The sequence below is a fragment of the Rhincodon typus genome, chromosome 25 (genome assembly GCF_021869965.1).
Source record: "Rhincodon typus isolate 14 chromosome 25, sRhiTyp1.1, whole genome shotgun sequence".
NCBI classification, from domain to species: domain Eukaryota; kingdom Metazoa; phylum Chordata; class Chondrichthyes; order Orectolobiformes; family Rhincodontidae; genus Rhincodon; species Rhincodon typus.
The window spans coordinates 29,987,874-30,001,290 of record NC_063356.1 but is presented as its reverse complement, the minus strand read 5'-3'; the positions used below and the strand labels follow the sequence as shown (position 1 = coordinate 30,001,290).

Sequence of the window (13,417 nt, the reverse complement as noted above, 5' to 3'; positions counted from 1 at the left end):
GTCAGCCTTCCTGCTCCTATGATGCTGCTTGGCCTGCTGTGTTCATCCAGCTTTACACCTTGTTATCTTCTATGTAGACTGTTTCAGTGATGTCTCTTCTGCAGAGATGTGAGATTTTGCTTATACAGAGAATTTTGCTTTAACTGGCATATTATGAACTGGGACTTTTGATAAACCAGCAAAAATTATATACTTCAAATACCGTGAAGTTTACTGTATTATTCTGTCCAATTATTATAGTTTTTAATTTATGTATTTCAATGTAAACGTACTTGTTGTTCAATCGAATGGCCACACAAAATAGTAATAGTTGATTGAATTTCGAGTCAATTCCTCCTTAAATTCCATAATCTACCCCCATGACTGAGCAGTCAGTTGAGGGTGTGAGTGAGAAGGCTCTCTGCCAGTAAGTTTTATTTAAGGCAAAATTGTTTTATTATTTAAGTGGTTTATGATGTAAATAAAGTATAACAGTGGTGTGTATACTTCCGGCATTATGTTTCTATTACTTAGTGTGTGTTTTCACATTGTTCATGTGAACCTCTTGATTATCTGGAATATTTGATCAATTGGCACACTCCTGATCCCATAGGTGCTGAATAAGAAAAAGTTTACAGTTATCTATAGCAAGATGGAGCAAGATACATTCAAGTTAAATCACCTTGAAAGCCACAGGCAATGTAGCCCTTATATGACTCTGAAGTTGCAGTGTAGCTACACTAGTTAGAAAAGTGGAATGCCTCATGTAAAAGGTCTTTGCTGAAACTGAGATAAGAAAATTGTTTCCTAAAGAACCTTCACAGATACTGCATCCTGCAGAGATCTCTACTCCTCCTTTCCCCCTCTGTCTTCTGGCAGCTTGTCCTGCTTTGTGAAAGCTCATTCTCTCAGACCTGTACGTTCCCCAGAGGAAACCTAACTGGCCAACCGTGTCAGAAAGCATCTTGTTTTAGCATTAGCATTTTTGAAAAAAATGAAAATAAGTTTAGCAATAGCCAAAGAACTCTTTGTAAATAACTCAAATTTAGCCAAATGTAGGAAAGCTCTGAAGTCATATATAGTAAGAAATTCTTTATTAATTTAGTGACAAACTGGTTAAGTAGTCCATGATCCCTTTAAATCGCTCACCTCAAGCCAATGTTGCATACAGCTTTGTATTGCAACCTGTCTTTCTGCATGCTGCTGGTGGTCATTAGCTGCGTAAGCGCAGACCCATTATGGAGATGCCTGTCATTCCAACCTAAGAACATTAGACATCGGGGCAGGAAGGTAAGGAAATGTCACCATGGCCTTACCAGACCACAGGGCTGCTCTCTCATAGAACGTAGAACATAGAACAGTACAGCACAGTACAGGCCCTTCGGCCCACGATGTTGTGCTGACCTATTATCCTACTAAGATCAATCTACCCTGCATACCCTACATTTTACTATCCTCCATGTGCCTATCCCAGAGTCGCTTAAAAGTTTCTAAAGTATCTGACTCCACTACCACTGCCGGCAGCGCATTCCACACACCCACCACTCTCTGTGTAAAGAACCTACCTCTGACATCTCCCCTATACCTTCCTCCAATCACCTTAAAATTATGTCCCCTTGTAATAGTCATTTCCGCCCTGGGAAAAAGTCTCTGACTATCCATTCTATTTATGCCTCTCATCATCTTGTAAACCTCTTTCAAGTCACCTCTCATCCTTCTTCGCTCCAATGAAAAAAGCCCTAGCTTCCTCAACCTTTCCTCATAAAACCTGCACTCCAGTCCAGGCAGCATCCTGGAAAATCTCCTCTGCACCCTCTCTAAAGCTTCCACATCTTTCCTATAATGAGGTGACCAGAACTGAACACAATATTACAAGTGTGGTTTAACCAGAGTTTTGTAGAGCTGCAGCATAACCTCACGGCTTTTAAATTCAATTCCCCTGCCAATGAAAGCCAACACACCATATGCCTTCTTTACAACCCTATCAACTTGGGTAGCAACTTTGAGGGATCTATGGATGTGGACCACAAGATCCCTCTGCTCCTCCACACTGCCGAGAATCCTGCCATTAACCCTCATCAGAGAGAGAGAGAGAGAGAGAGAGAGAAAGACAACTGGCAGTGGTTTAACTTGATGGTCACCACCCCTCAGATGAAGGAAGAGATTGAGAAGGAGAGTCATTCATGGCAGGATAGACCACGCAGATGTTCAATGTGCACCACCACTCATCATGATCATGGCTGATCTTCCAATTCAACTCTACTTTCCTGCCCACTCCCTGTATATTTTAATTTCCTGAGAGATTAAAAAGTATTGATCACAGTCTTGAAAATATTCAACAAAGTATGTGTGCATATCTCATAAGCAATTTGAGCGTTCAGTTATCTCCTAGAGGCTGAATGGAACAAATGCTTTACAGTCCGATTTAACTGCCATCAGTACTTCTGAAGAGTACAAGTAGCTCTGTTTTGTTTTGCTGTGCAGCAGTAAAACCTGCTACAGCTCCCAGTTTGAGAAACACATTGTCTGGGTGTGTACACTCTTATTCTTTCAAAATAATTACTTCTTATATCTTAAAAATACTGAAAAATACTGGAAGCATCCATAAGATCAGACAGTGTCTATAGAAAGAAAACTGAAGTTAAAATTTCAGGTTTAGACCTTTAGTTAAAACTGGAAATATTGTAATGGATGGCATTTAAAACAGAACAGAATGAAAGAAAGGAAGGAGGGGAAACATACAGACCAATTGAATAGCTCAGAGAGGGGAGGTTAATGATGTTCTAACTTGCCTAACTTCCAACCCCTTAAGCTATTCATACACATGCTGGGCCCTGTTTATTTATTTTATTTCTCTTATTATACTTTGTTTTCTTTATTAATGTCGCTGAAAGAATTTAACCATTTCCTGTTTATAATTTAAGCAATATAAAAGTCTGTCTTTTTTGTTTTGCATATGTTTTGTTTTCCCTTTCTGTCTCTCTGTTCTGCTTCTTCTTAAGTGCCAATCATTATTAATTTCAATTTAGAGAAGTTCACACATGAATTCTTAACTTTTCTATTCATTCTGCAGATACTGCTAAGTGTACCAAGAATTTTCAACTGCTGTTTCAGATTTCTAGAATCTGCAATTAATTTGCTTTCCATTTTTCAACTCTTTGTATGCCCAGAAACATGACTTCACCTTGACGATATTGATAAAAACTATTAGGGGGACTTGAGTATATATCTTGGGTTGATTCCTCAATGCAATCAGCATTGTAAGGTGATATCTTTTGGAATATCAAATTCAGGTGCAAAGGAAAATATCTCTGGATGTAATGTTCCCAGTGCATGAATGACGTGGGCATTGATGAGTCATTTGTGAAAATATGGCAAAATATGAATAATGTGATTCTTCATGCAAGAAAAAAAAAACTAAGATTCTGCTACCATTTTTGAATGGTGAAACAGAGAGACCCATTTTCAGGTATGGGCGTGCAATTATTACCACATCTCACCTCATGGACATGCAATTTCCCATTGTCCCACCTGCTGAATAGAAACTAGACAGTGACATTTCCCAACATGAAAGACAGAGCCAGAACCTGGCGAGTCCAACTCGCCACTTACTCCTCCAGAATTGCACCTTGGACAACAGTCATAACATCTTAGGGTACACTTCATAGGCAGCAACCACCACAGCCCCAATCCATGATAGTTGGCATTGGACATGTACCAGCCTCTCTGAACCCTCATGGCGTATCTCCAATCCATTTACAGCACACTTCAGCACTTCAATACTACACCCCAGAGCACACCAGCACTTATTATTTAAGTACTGCTGCTGGGATGGTTTATACACGTGGATGGGCACCTAGTACATGAAATAGACCAGATTGCAACTCATGACTCCTTGCTTGCACTCTTAGTGCTTACTCACTTTAGGCCTACTTTGATGCTCACAGAATCTCTGCTTTGCTGTACCTTACATCCTTTCTTCAGCTCTGCCTTCTCAGCCAGAGTTTAAAGGCTCACCATACTTTTAATTGCCTTGGCTTTTAGCACAGGCACAAAGCCAGGTACCTTATGATTGTTGTCAGCAGTGATCACTCTAGGGGATGGACATGTTGCTATATGGAAAGGTGGTACATCTATCTCAAAACTACACCATGTACCAGCAGCATATGGACAAACACACTGAATGTGCATCAACTAAATGGCCATGTTTCAAAGTCTATGGAGAGTAGTCCCCAGGCAGTTCAAGGAAGGCAACCTTCATTAAGAAGGTGCTCACAAAGTAAGTCAACAGCATTGTCCAATATCAGCCCAAGGGCTTGTACGCCGTTGGTTGGCTAGTTGTGGTGTCCAGGGTCATGGGGTCCAAACCACCACAGTATGGCAAGTGGGCCATGGGCAGTCCTGCAGGTCTAATGCAACCAATCTGGGGAGTGCAGTAAGCCAGGGACCTGCATAGAGATTAGTCACTCAAATGATCAGAGCAGTCCATCCAAGTCAATCATGGGGGTGGGCTACAGTCAGTTTGATCCACTCAATGAAAGTCATGTGGTTATCAGGCTCACTACTGATTTAGGGAAGTTGGGGATGTCAATTCTGGGGATTGGAGGCCACAGCTTGGGATGCAAACAGGGCGATAATTATGAAAGGGGGAAAGACAATATTTTAGGAGAGATGATAGAGCATTGGACATGAGATACTGCAGGATGAGGCATCTGCAAAGGTGCAAACACCCTAGCTTCATGGGGGGAACTGTGCAGCACAATGCTTGATATACCTAAATTGTAGGGCTAAAGTTTTGGCTAGGTGGGGAGGTATAATATTGGGAGGTGACGTCATAATTCAAAGAGGTGTGTGGGAACAAGTGGAAGCTCAGTAACATGTGGGTTTGGCAGTCAGTGCAAGGAAGAAAGGAACGTAGAGTTTCAGGGGTGCAGTCATTGCCAGACTAAGACTGTCTGTGACAAGTGTGACCTGCATTACCTGCATACTCATGCGAATGATCAATTTGCAGTAATAACGGAAAGTGTTTGCGATCTCACCTGGAGTGGGTGGGTTATGTATTTTTTTTTCTGTGCAAGCATGCAGGCTTTACTTGTGAGCAATGTGAAACCTTCAGAAACAATTGCATCAATCAAACATTTTCACAGTATGAGTTGATGACATCTCTAAACGTAGCATCCTGCATATGAAATACATGCAGTGTCCAACTGTCCGGAATACAAATCTTGACCATGTTACTGGACATTGCAAATTAAAAATAGTTACCCCTGTGAGGCAGAAATAATCACTTAAGAGCGGGAACTATGAAATACAGTTCACAAAGGCAATCCAAAATCACAAGAGAAAAGAATTGATTTATTCCTGCCTTGAACAGCATGTATTTGTTAACATGCTGTTACATGCAAAGCAGCCTTTCTTGGGTGATGTGGGGATTGTGGTCAGGATGTCAGTAATGATATAACATTTACACCCTCCTACTGTATATGTGTGATATGCTTGTACTGCACTTATTGGAATTAGTTTCCTACATCAAAGGTCCATGTAGAGACATTCTATGTTCTCCTTGTCAGAGTCCACCATGTCCCACTGTATAGAGGAATATGTTAAACAGCTAAGTCCCTGATGCCCTACAAGGATGTTACTGGGAGACAATGGCTACCGTCTGCAACCATGGTTGATATCTCTTATGCCGATTCTTCACTGAGGAATAACATTGATACATGTGGTCCATTCTTCAACCAGTACCATCTTAGAGCAGATGATAAGTCTGCTAATGATACGGTTCTGATGCTTGGATCATTGTGTGAGACCTTCAGTGCACTCCCAACGGAGTGTGCACATTAATCCTATCATGCTGTGCTATATATAACTACAGTAGGCAAAAATGGGATCTGATGAATGCTGAAGAGCTAGGAGAGCGGCGTCAATGTTCTGAGGAGGAAGAAGAGGCCATTGAGCAGGAAGAACATCACCTTCTGCATGATAGAGCGCTGCAGTGTCAGGTACGACAAGCTAGACAGAATGTAATTGACACCCAGTTCCAAAAGATGTGAGCAGGGTCCTATAATCATTCATTGACTGCTGCTGCTTGAAAGGTAAGCAATCCATATCTGTACCTAGAGGCAAATGCAGCTTATATTTGTTTTTCTCTTTGGTTCTACTGTTGTTCAATAAAAAAGTGAATGTTTCCAATCATTTGAAAATTTTCCAGTCTGTGATGCTCCCACATTGAACAATGAGAAGATGTTAGGCTGCGTTGTGTCATGTTTTTGCATGTCTATCTAAAACTGATTCTCTATGGCAGGATATGCCCAGGCTGGTACCAAGGATGCATTAAAGAAAGCTGTGACTCAGCCAGATGAGAAAACTGAGCTCATTATGCCTAAAAAGTTAAAAAAATCCTATGAAAGATTCTAAGAGTTATCGAGATCTCCATCGCGAATTGGTATTAATTCAAAAGAGGTGAGTCGTGCCATTTGGAATGATTTTCAAAATACACCTTATGGAATTTGTAAACCTTTTTGTTCAAAAGGTGTTTTTCCAGTTCAACCTTCGGAAGATCAGAGCAGTTACCTTTGCCCTTTGCCACAAATTCTATACCACTCCCATTGTCTTCATCTCCTTCCGTGATCACTATAACAAAGAGTCATACAGCAAAGAAACAGACCCTGTGGTCGAACTCATCCATGCCAACCAACTTTCCCACACTAAACTAGTCCCACTTGCCTGCATTTGGCTAATATCCCTCTAAACCATTCCTATTCAGTACCTGTCTAAAAGTCCTTTAAATGTTGGCACTGTACCTGCATCTACCACTTCCTGTGGCAGTTCATTTCACATACAAACCATCCTCCATGTGAAAAAGTTGCCTCAAGGTTCTTTTGAAATATTTCTCTTCTACCTTAGAAAATGGCCCCCAGTTTTGAATTCCCCCACCATCAGTTTAGAAGGTGATTTTTTTTTTGCTGTTGGTTAGGGGAAAAACTCATAGCTTGGAAAGATTTTAGGTTTTAGCTTGACAGGTTTGCAGAAGTTTTGGTTGAGGATGGACGCATAAAACAGTTGTACCTAGAAAGGGTAATAGTTTAGAAAGTTATGGGATAAGCTAAACCTAAACTCCTTCTGCTGAGGTAAAGTTCCACACCAGAAGTGTTTGGATAAAATCCTGAAATTGTTATTTGTAGCTGGGAAAGTCAATGTTTGTTTGTATAAGTGCTCAAGGCACAGGTGATCAGATTCTCAAGACCGTGGAATTCAAGCCACAGTTAAGTCAATCCCAATGTGTGATAAAGAAGGGAATTCTTTCTCTGGTGTTTGAGACTATAAAGGAATACTGTTGGGATTAATGGTATTGTATTTTACCTTGTTTTGCAAACCTGCAGCATTCAGGACTCTGTTAATTTCTATAATTTTAGGACTCGAACACTGCCTTCCATACCCTGTACCCAGCCCCACACCCCAGGCCATGTCATTACATGGGCTGTTTTCAGCACAGCCAACACATTTTCACTGACTCAGTGTTCGCATTATCAGTTTTCCTCCTTCCCTGTCTTACAATCCACCATCCCTTTATCTGCCTAACCATCTTTCTCTCCTTCTCTCTCTCCCTCTCTCTGTCTCTCTGGACTTCATCTCCACATTTCCACTCACTCCTTCCATGCCAACCCCGTCATCAGCATAAGTACCAACTTTTCCCAGCTACTATCAGTTCTGAAGGGTCACTGGACTCAAAACACTAAGTCTGCTTTACATTTAAAAGTAAATGTTTATAACTACCCGACCACATCTGCCAATCCTAACTTACTATAGTACAAGACAGTCAGTGGACAGCTAAAGACCTTTTGCAAGAGGAGAAAATTTCTTCACTTTCCTTATTCATTTTGGATATCTGGTCAAAAGATAAAGTCTGACAAGACCTGTCCTTTGCTGTATAGATTGTATTTGCTTCCAAGTGATTCAATTTTCCAATTGCAGCACTAACACAGTAACCTACTTTAGTACAGGATAGATCCCTGCTCATTTAAAATCTATTAGAAATACCCAATACTCATCAATTTGTTTAAAAGGGCCAATTGCAATTCAAAAGCAGTTTTTAATACCCCTCCAGGTACCTTAGAATATTTTTCATTCATTCCTCGGATCTGTGGCTGTTGTGTCCCCTCAGATAATAAGCTCACTAAGGGCAAGGGTTCTGTTACATTCACAGTACATGTTTTATGTTGAATATAAAGTCAATTCAACAAGTCAGAAGGTTTAAGAGTTTTATAACACAGAATCAGGCATGTAATGACTACAATGGTCATCAAGTATCTATCTACTAGGATAGAGTTTTCCAGCACTTGGCCTGTAGCCTTGTATGCTTTGGCAGTTCAAGTGTCATCTAAATACTTAAATGCTGTGATGCTTCTCACTTCACTATTTCAAGCATAGTTGCAGGCACATCACTTTGGGTAAAAAGCCCTTATCAATCTCTGTCCCGTATCTTAAATCTATGCCCCTGGTTATTGACCCCACAACTAAAAAGATGGGAGGAGAGTTTCTTCTTCTCTACTCAGTCCATGTCCCTCAAAGTTGTATACCTCAATCAGGTTTCCCTCCTCAACTTCTCTGCCCTAAAGAAAACCTTCCAGGTAGCCATTTAGCAACTAAGCAGTCAATTTCAGCTTATGTTCATCTTTAAAGTTTTGTTCCTTCCTCTCCAGCTACAGTGTCCAAATTTGTATCAGTGTATAATGTTAGATACACAATGTCCCTTTCCAACTGGCATGTAATCTTTTGAACTATTTCTCCACAATCAAATTCAGTTCAAAGGTTTAAAATTTTACAAATTGATTTTCCTTTCTGTTCAGAGCATTTTTGACCATTTGTTGCTACTGTATTGGTCTGCATGCTTTTGAAAGCATTCCACTTACCATCAATTAATTTATCCATTATTAGCACCCTCCAGTTTAATGTTGCTGCTTAGTACTCAGAATCCTTAAAGTGTATTGGGTTGGAGTAGCAAACTAGAGCCCAGTTGCTTCCTCAACTCAAAAGAAGCAAGACTCAATTATATGTACTACTCTCCCCTACAACACCTGAAATATATTTTGCATGGGGTGGGGGGCGGTGGGGGAGAATGGGGAGAGGGGATGGTGCAGGGAAAGATAGATGAGACAGAGACAGAGACAGAATCCTTAATTAATTTTCTAGATGATGCAGTCAGAGTGAAAGGGACTCTTGGAAACAAAAAGTGGGCCTCAATGGTCACATGAAGAGCCCTCAATTTTATTACATGCCCTGCTCCCCTATAATAAAATAGTAAGCCCATAAATTAAGAAAAAACTCTCTTCCTCATTATTTTGCCCTAAGTGACTTCTTTCAATATCTTGTGTTTGGAAGAAGCATTTAAAAGCTAGAATTATTGGTGATGAGTCAAGTCTCAAAATTATCAGTCTACAACAAGGAATCAAATGAACACAACATGCCAGGAACTTGGTGGATTTGTAAAAGGCATGGATGGCATTAAACAATAACATCATTAAGTAAAATAATGTGTAAAATATGAAATATTATTCAAACTGTTTAGGAAAATGCTAACAGATAATTGATAAAGCTCTTTGGGCATCTCATGTGTATTAAAAAAATTAAGATTTTGAAAAAAAAAAGATAATTGATGTACAGATCCAGAAAACACAGCATACTTTACCTCAAGTAACTACCAAGACAACATCTTTTAAAAATGACGACCAAGTATTTTGAAAATAAATATCCAAGATCATGTGAACTCAAATGCATTGATCTATCACTATGCTGCTGCATAAATAATATAGTTTGTAACCTGGAAGGTATCAAATCTCTAAATAATTAGATAACTATTTGCAAAAGGGAATAGTTAATTAATGGGATGGAGAGAAATTTAGTGTCAAAAAATTAATCTAAAAATGAGTACCTTTAGACTATATTTCTCTCTTGGTTAAGTTGTGATTACAGCACATTCTTAATGTGAAGTGTGGAAAATCAAACTTTGACAATAGAATTGTACTCAGTTGTCAGTTTACAAACCTTCACAAGGCTTTACTAATTAACTTTTACAGCTAATACAAATGGTTCACAAAAACAAAATTATCCACCTCCAAAACGAAATTGAATCTTGTGGATAGAAATCAGTCATAAATTAATGAATGTTATTAACCACAATTTCAAGACTAATCTAAGCTTGCTTCATGTGGTTGCTATAATAGCTCTAACTACACTCAGCTTTCTCATATAAATCCTAAAATGTAGCCATGATTTTCCAGATTAATGTTCCATTGAACCAAACTATTTGCAACCTATTGATCTTGAGTATTGCTGAAAATAGAGATTTATTGTCAAAGCTTTTCACCTTGCACTCATTAGGTCAGATGTAAGAACAAAAAGCAAAGTGCTTCAGCCACTTTGCTGATGAAATATTCATCCAGTCCCGGTTATTCTGATGCTGTCCTAGTCATCCACACTGTGTAAACGTTAACTCATCCAAAACTGCTGTCCTTATTTGAGTTCACTCAACACTCTGTTCTCAAGAAGTTCGCTGTTCCCCAGTATTGCTCCAATTTAAAATTCTCATCCTCGTGTTCATTCATTTTATGGCAATGCCTAGCATCTAGCTTTATTCAGCTCTATATGCCTCCAGCGTTCTGTGTTCCTTGATTTTGATATCTTGTGAAACCTTTCCTTCACTGATGTCCATTCCTTCAGCCATCTAGACCCCAAGCGTAGAAGTTTTTAAAATCATGAGGGGGCTGCATAGAGTACATAGGAAGAAACTATTGCTGCTCATAAAAGGATCAAGAACAAAAAGACATGGATTTAAAGTAATTTGCAAAAGAAACAAGTGTAAGATGTGAATAAAACTTTTCCACACAATGGAGGTGAGAGGGGAAAGATTTAAAAAGGACCAGAGGGGCAACTTTTTCACGTAGAGGATGGTGTATGTATGGAATAAGCTGCAAGAGGAGCTGGTGGAGGCTGGTACAATTACAACATTTAAAAGGTATCTGGATGGAAGGGTTTAGGGGGATATGGGACAAATGCTGGCAAACGGGACTAGATTAGTTTAGGATATCTGGTCAGCATGGATGAGTTGGACTGAAAGGTCTGTTTTCATGCTCTAGATCCCTATGACTCTATGAGTGGTTCCATTCTGGAATGGATGGCCTAGAAGTGTGGTGAAGGTAGCTTCAACTCAAGACATTCAAAATGGTGTTGGTCTATTATTTGAATAGAAACAACATACAAAGGCATGAGGAAAAGACAGAAAAATGGCACTAAGTCATAATGTTCACTTGGAGAGCTATTGCAAACACAATAGGCTGAAATATCTCCTTCAGTGCGAAAACACCTTTGTGATTAATATTATGCACAATATTCAGGATGCAGCCTCTGATATGAATTTAAGTTATTATAATCTTGTCCTCCAATTAAAGTCATGAGCTTGAAAATTAAAGGTGTCACTAATCTGCAATTTTTACTATTGTGCAAATTTGAGCTGCAAAAATTTGGCCAACAGTTTGTAGCTTTTTTTAAAAGGTATTTTCCACAGCGGTTAAAATGCTTTTAAAACATTCAATATTTATATAAAATCTTAAAATCAAACAGCTACGAAAGAATTCAGTTAGATAAATATTTGAGATTGTTGGTGAATATGCTCAGGAAGGGCCCATTCATACAATAGCACAGATATTTCTTTAAATATCTTTAGTGGTTCCTTGCCCTTCGAGTAAGAAACTGATCATCACTGATCTGTATAACTAATATTAATTTTGCAGAATGAAGTTGCTAAGCAAGCACAAAAATTGAATTGATATAAAAGTGGCACTTGGAAACATAATGCCACTGGTGAAACAGAATGCACAATTGTCTGGCAACAGTGCTTATCTAACTGATCATTGAGTGCAACTGGGTGCGGTTCCGGTGTATTGGTGAATCATCCAAGCGTAAAATAAATTTATAATGTGCAAGTTTGTTACTAATGAGCAGTGTTGCTGGCAAGCATGAATTATGTGCTCATTCTATTATATTGATTAACATTGTATGCTCTTCTTAACAAATAAGAGACCGTAGCAGCTCTAATTTGTAACTTAAATTTGAAATAACAAATTAAACTTTGGATTTTGAGAGACCATTGACATACAAAAAACACTGTAAAACAAAAGTCTAAAATGACAATCTCTTCCTTTTCTTCTCCTATAGGTGTCGTTTTACATAATAAGCCTGAACTCCAACAGGTGATGAACAACGAAAATGTAACTTACTAAGAGAGCAAGAAAAAGCTGAGAAAACAAAAACAGATTTTGAAGAGATGCTAAAGGAAAGATATCAGAAACTGGAGGAGGTATTCTTTGATCTGATCTCATTAATCCACCATCAACCACAGTTTCAACTATAACATTGTCCAATAGAATTCGTTGACAAACACCAGTGTGGTTACAATGACACAGATTTAGAGACATGCGTAATGTTTATTAGTAAGCATCTTGTGTGCACTCACACAATGCAGATAAATGTATCACACATGCATATGTTCACTTTGCATACATCGATCATTATTTACTTAGCCAGCCACATCCTAGGTCAAAGTGACAAGGTCCACTGATTGTGTGCACTTGGGAAGAGTTTTCAAATCATGCTCACTGTTATGGTGTAAAGGCAATAATAAGCATTCTTAAAAAAATCTTTTTTGGTATTAAAATACATTTAATTTAGTGTAGTGTGCACTGTTATATTTACTGATTTGTAATGCTTAAAGCAAACATGAAGCATAACCAATCCAGTGCAGTTTCAAATGCCCATTCCAAATTAAACCTGTTATCCAGGCACCTGGCAATGTTCCCTACTTTATAATGATTCCTGAAATTGTCAACCTTCTGGGTGAGGGGGGATGAGCTAACTCCCCTTTATTCACTCATCCCCTCGGTTGGCTGCAACAAGGTTAATTTAAAAATGGATTCCTTCCCCTGTGGATACATTTCTCCTAGACACAGGTTTCTTGGCCTCATCTTTCATCTCAGTACCACACTTTCCATGCCTTTCCCAGCACTTCTGACTCTCCCATGGATGCTCAGTTTTCTATCACTCACCAACTCTATCCTTTCCAGCTGGTTTGGGATAGATTGGAAAGATTCTCTTCTGGAACAGGGGTTTGTGGATCAATCTCTCAGCCAGTGTAGCTGCCTGCCTGAATCCAGTTACCCTGTGTTTCACTATGTGCCTTGTTATTGGGAAGGATATGAAGATTTTGAACTTCTCAAAAATAATTAGTTCACTTGGCTTTTCATAATTGTCTTAAGTGTCCATTGCCTCTGATCAAAAACTAGCTGCTTAAGCTTTGCAAATTCCAGGTACATCTGGTCAGACAATTTCCTGAGGGTATGGAACTTTAGATGGCATGTCTCCAGCACTAACTGGTGTGCACTTA

The 13,417-nt window shown here is 39.1% G+C and overlaps 1 pseudogene; it reads left to right on the top strand.

The window, feature by feature from the left end:
- Positions 1-13,417, top strand: part of LOC125486043 — a 102,310-nt pseudogene that overhangs the window by 59,878 nt on the left and 29,015 nt on the right.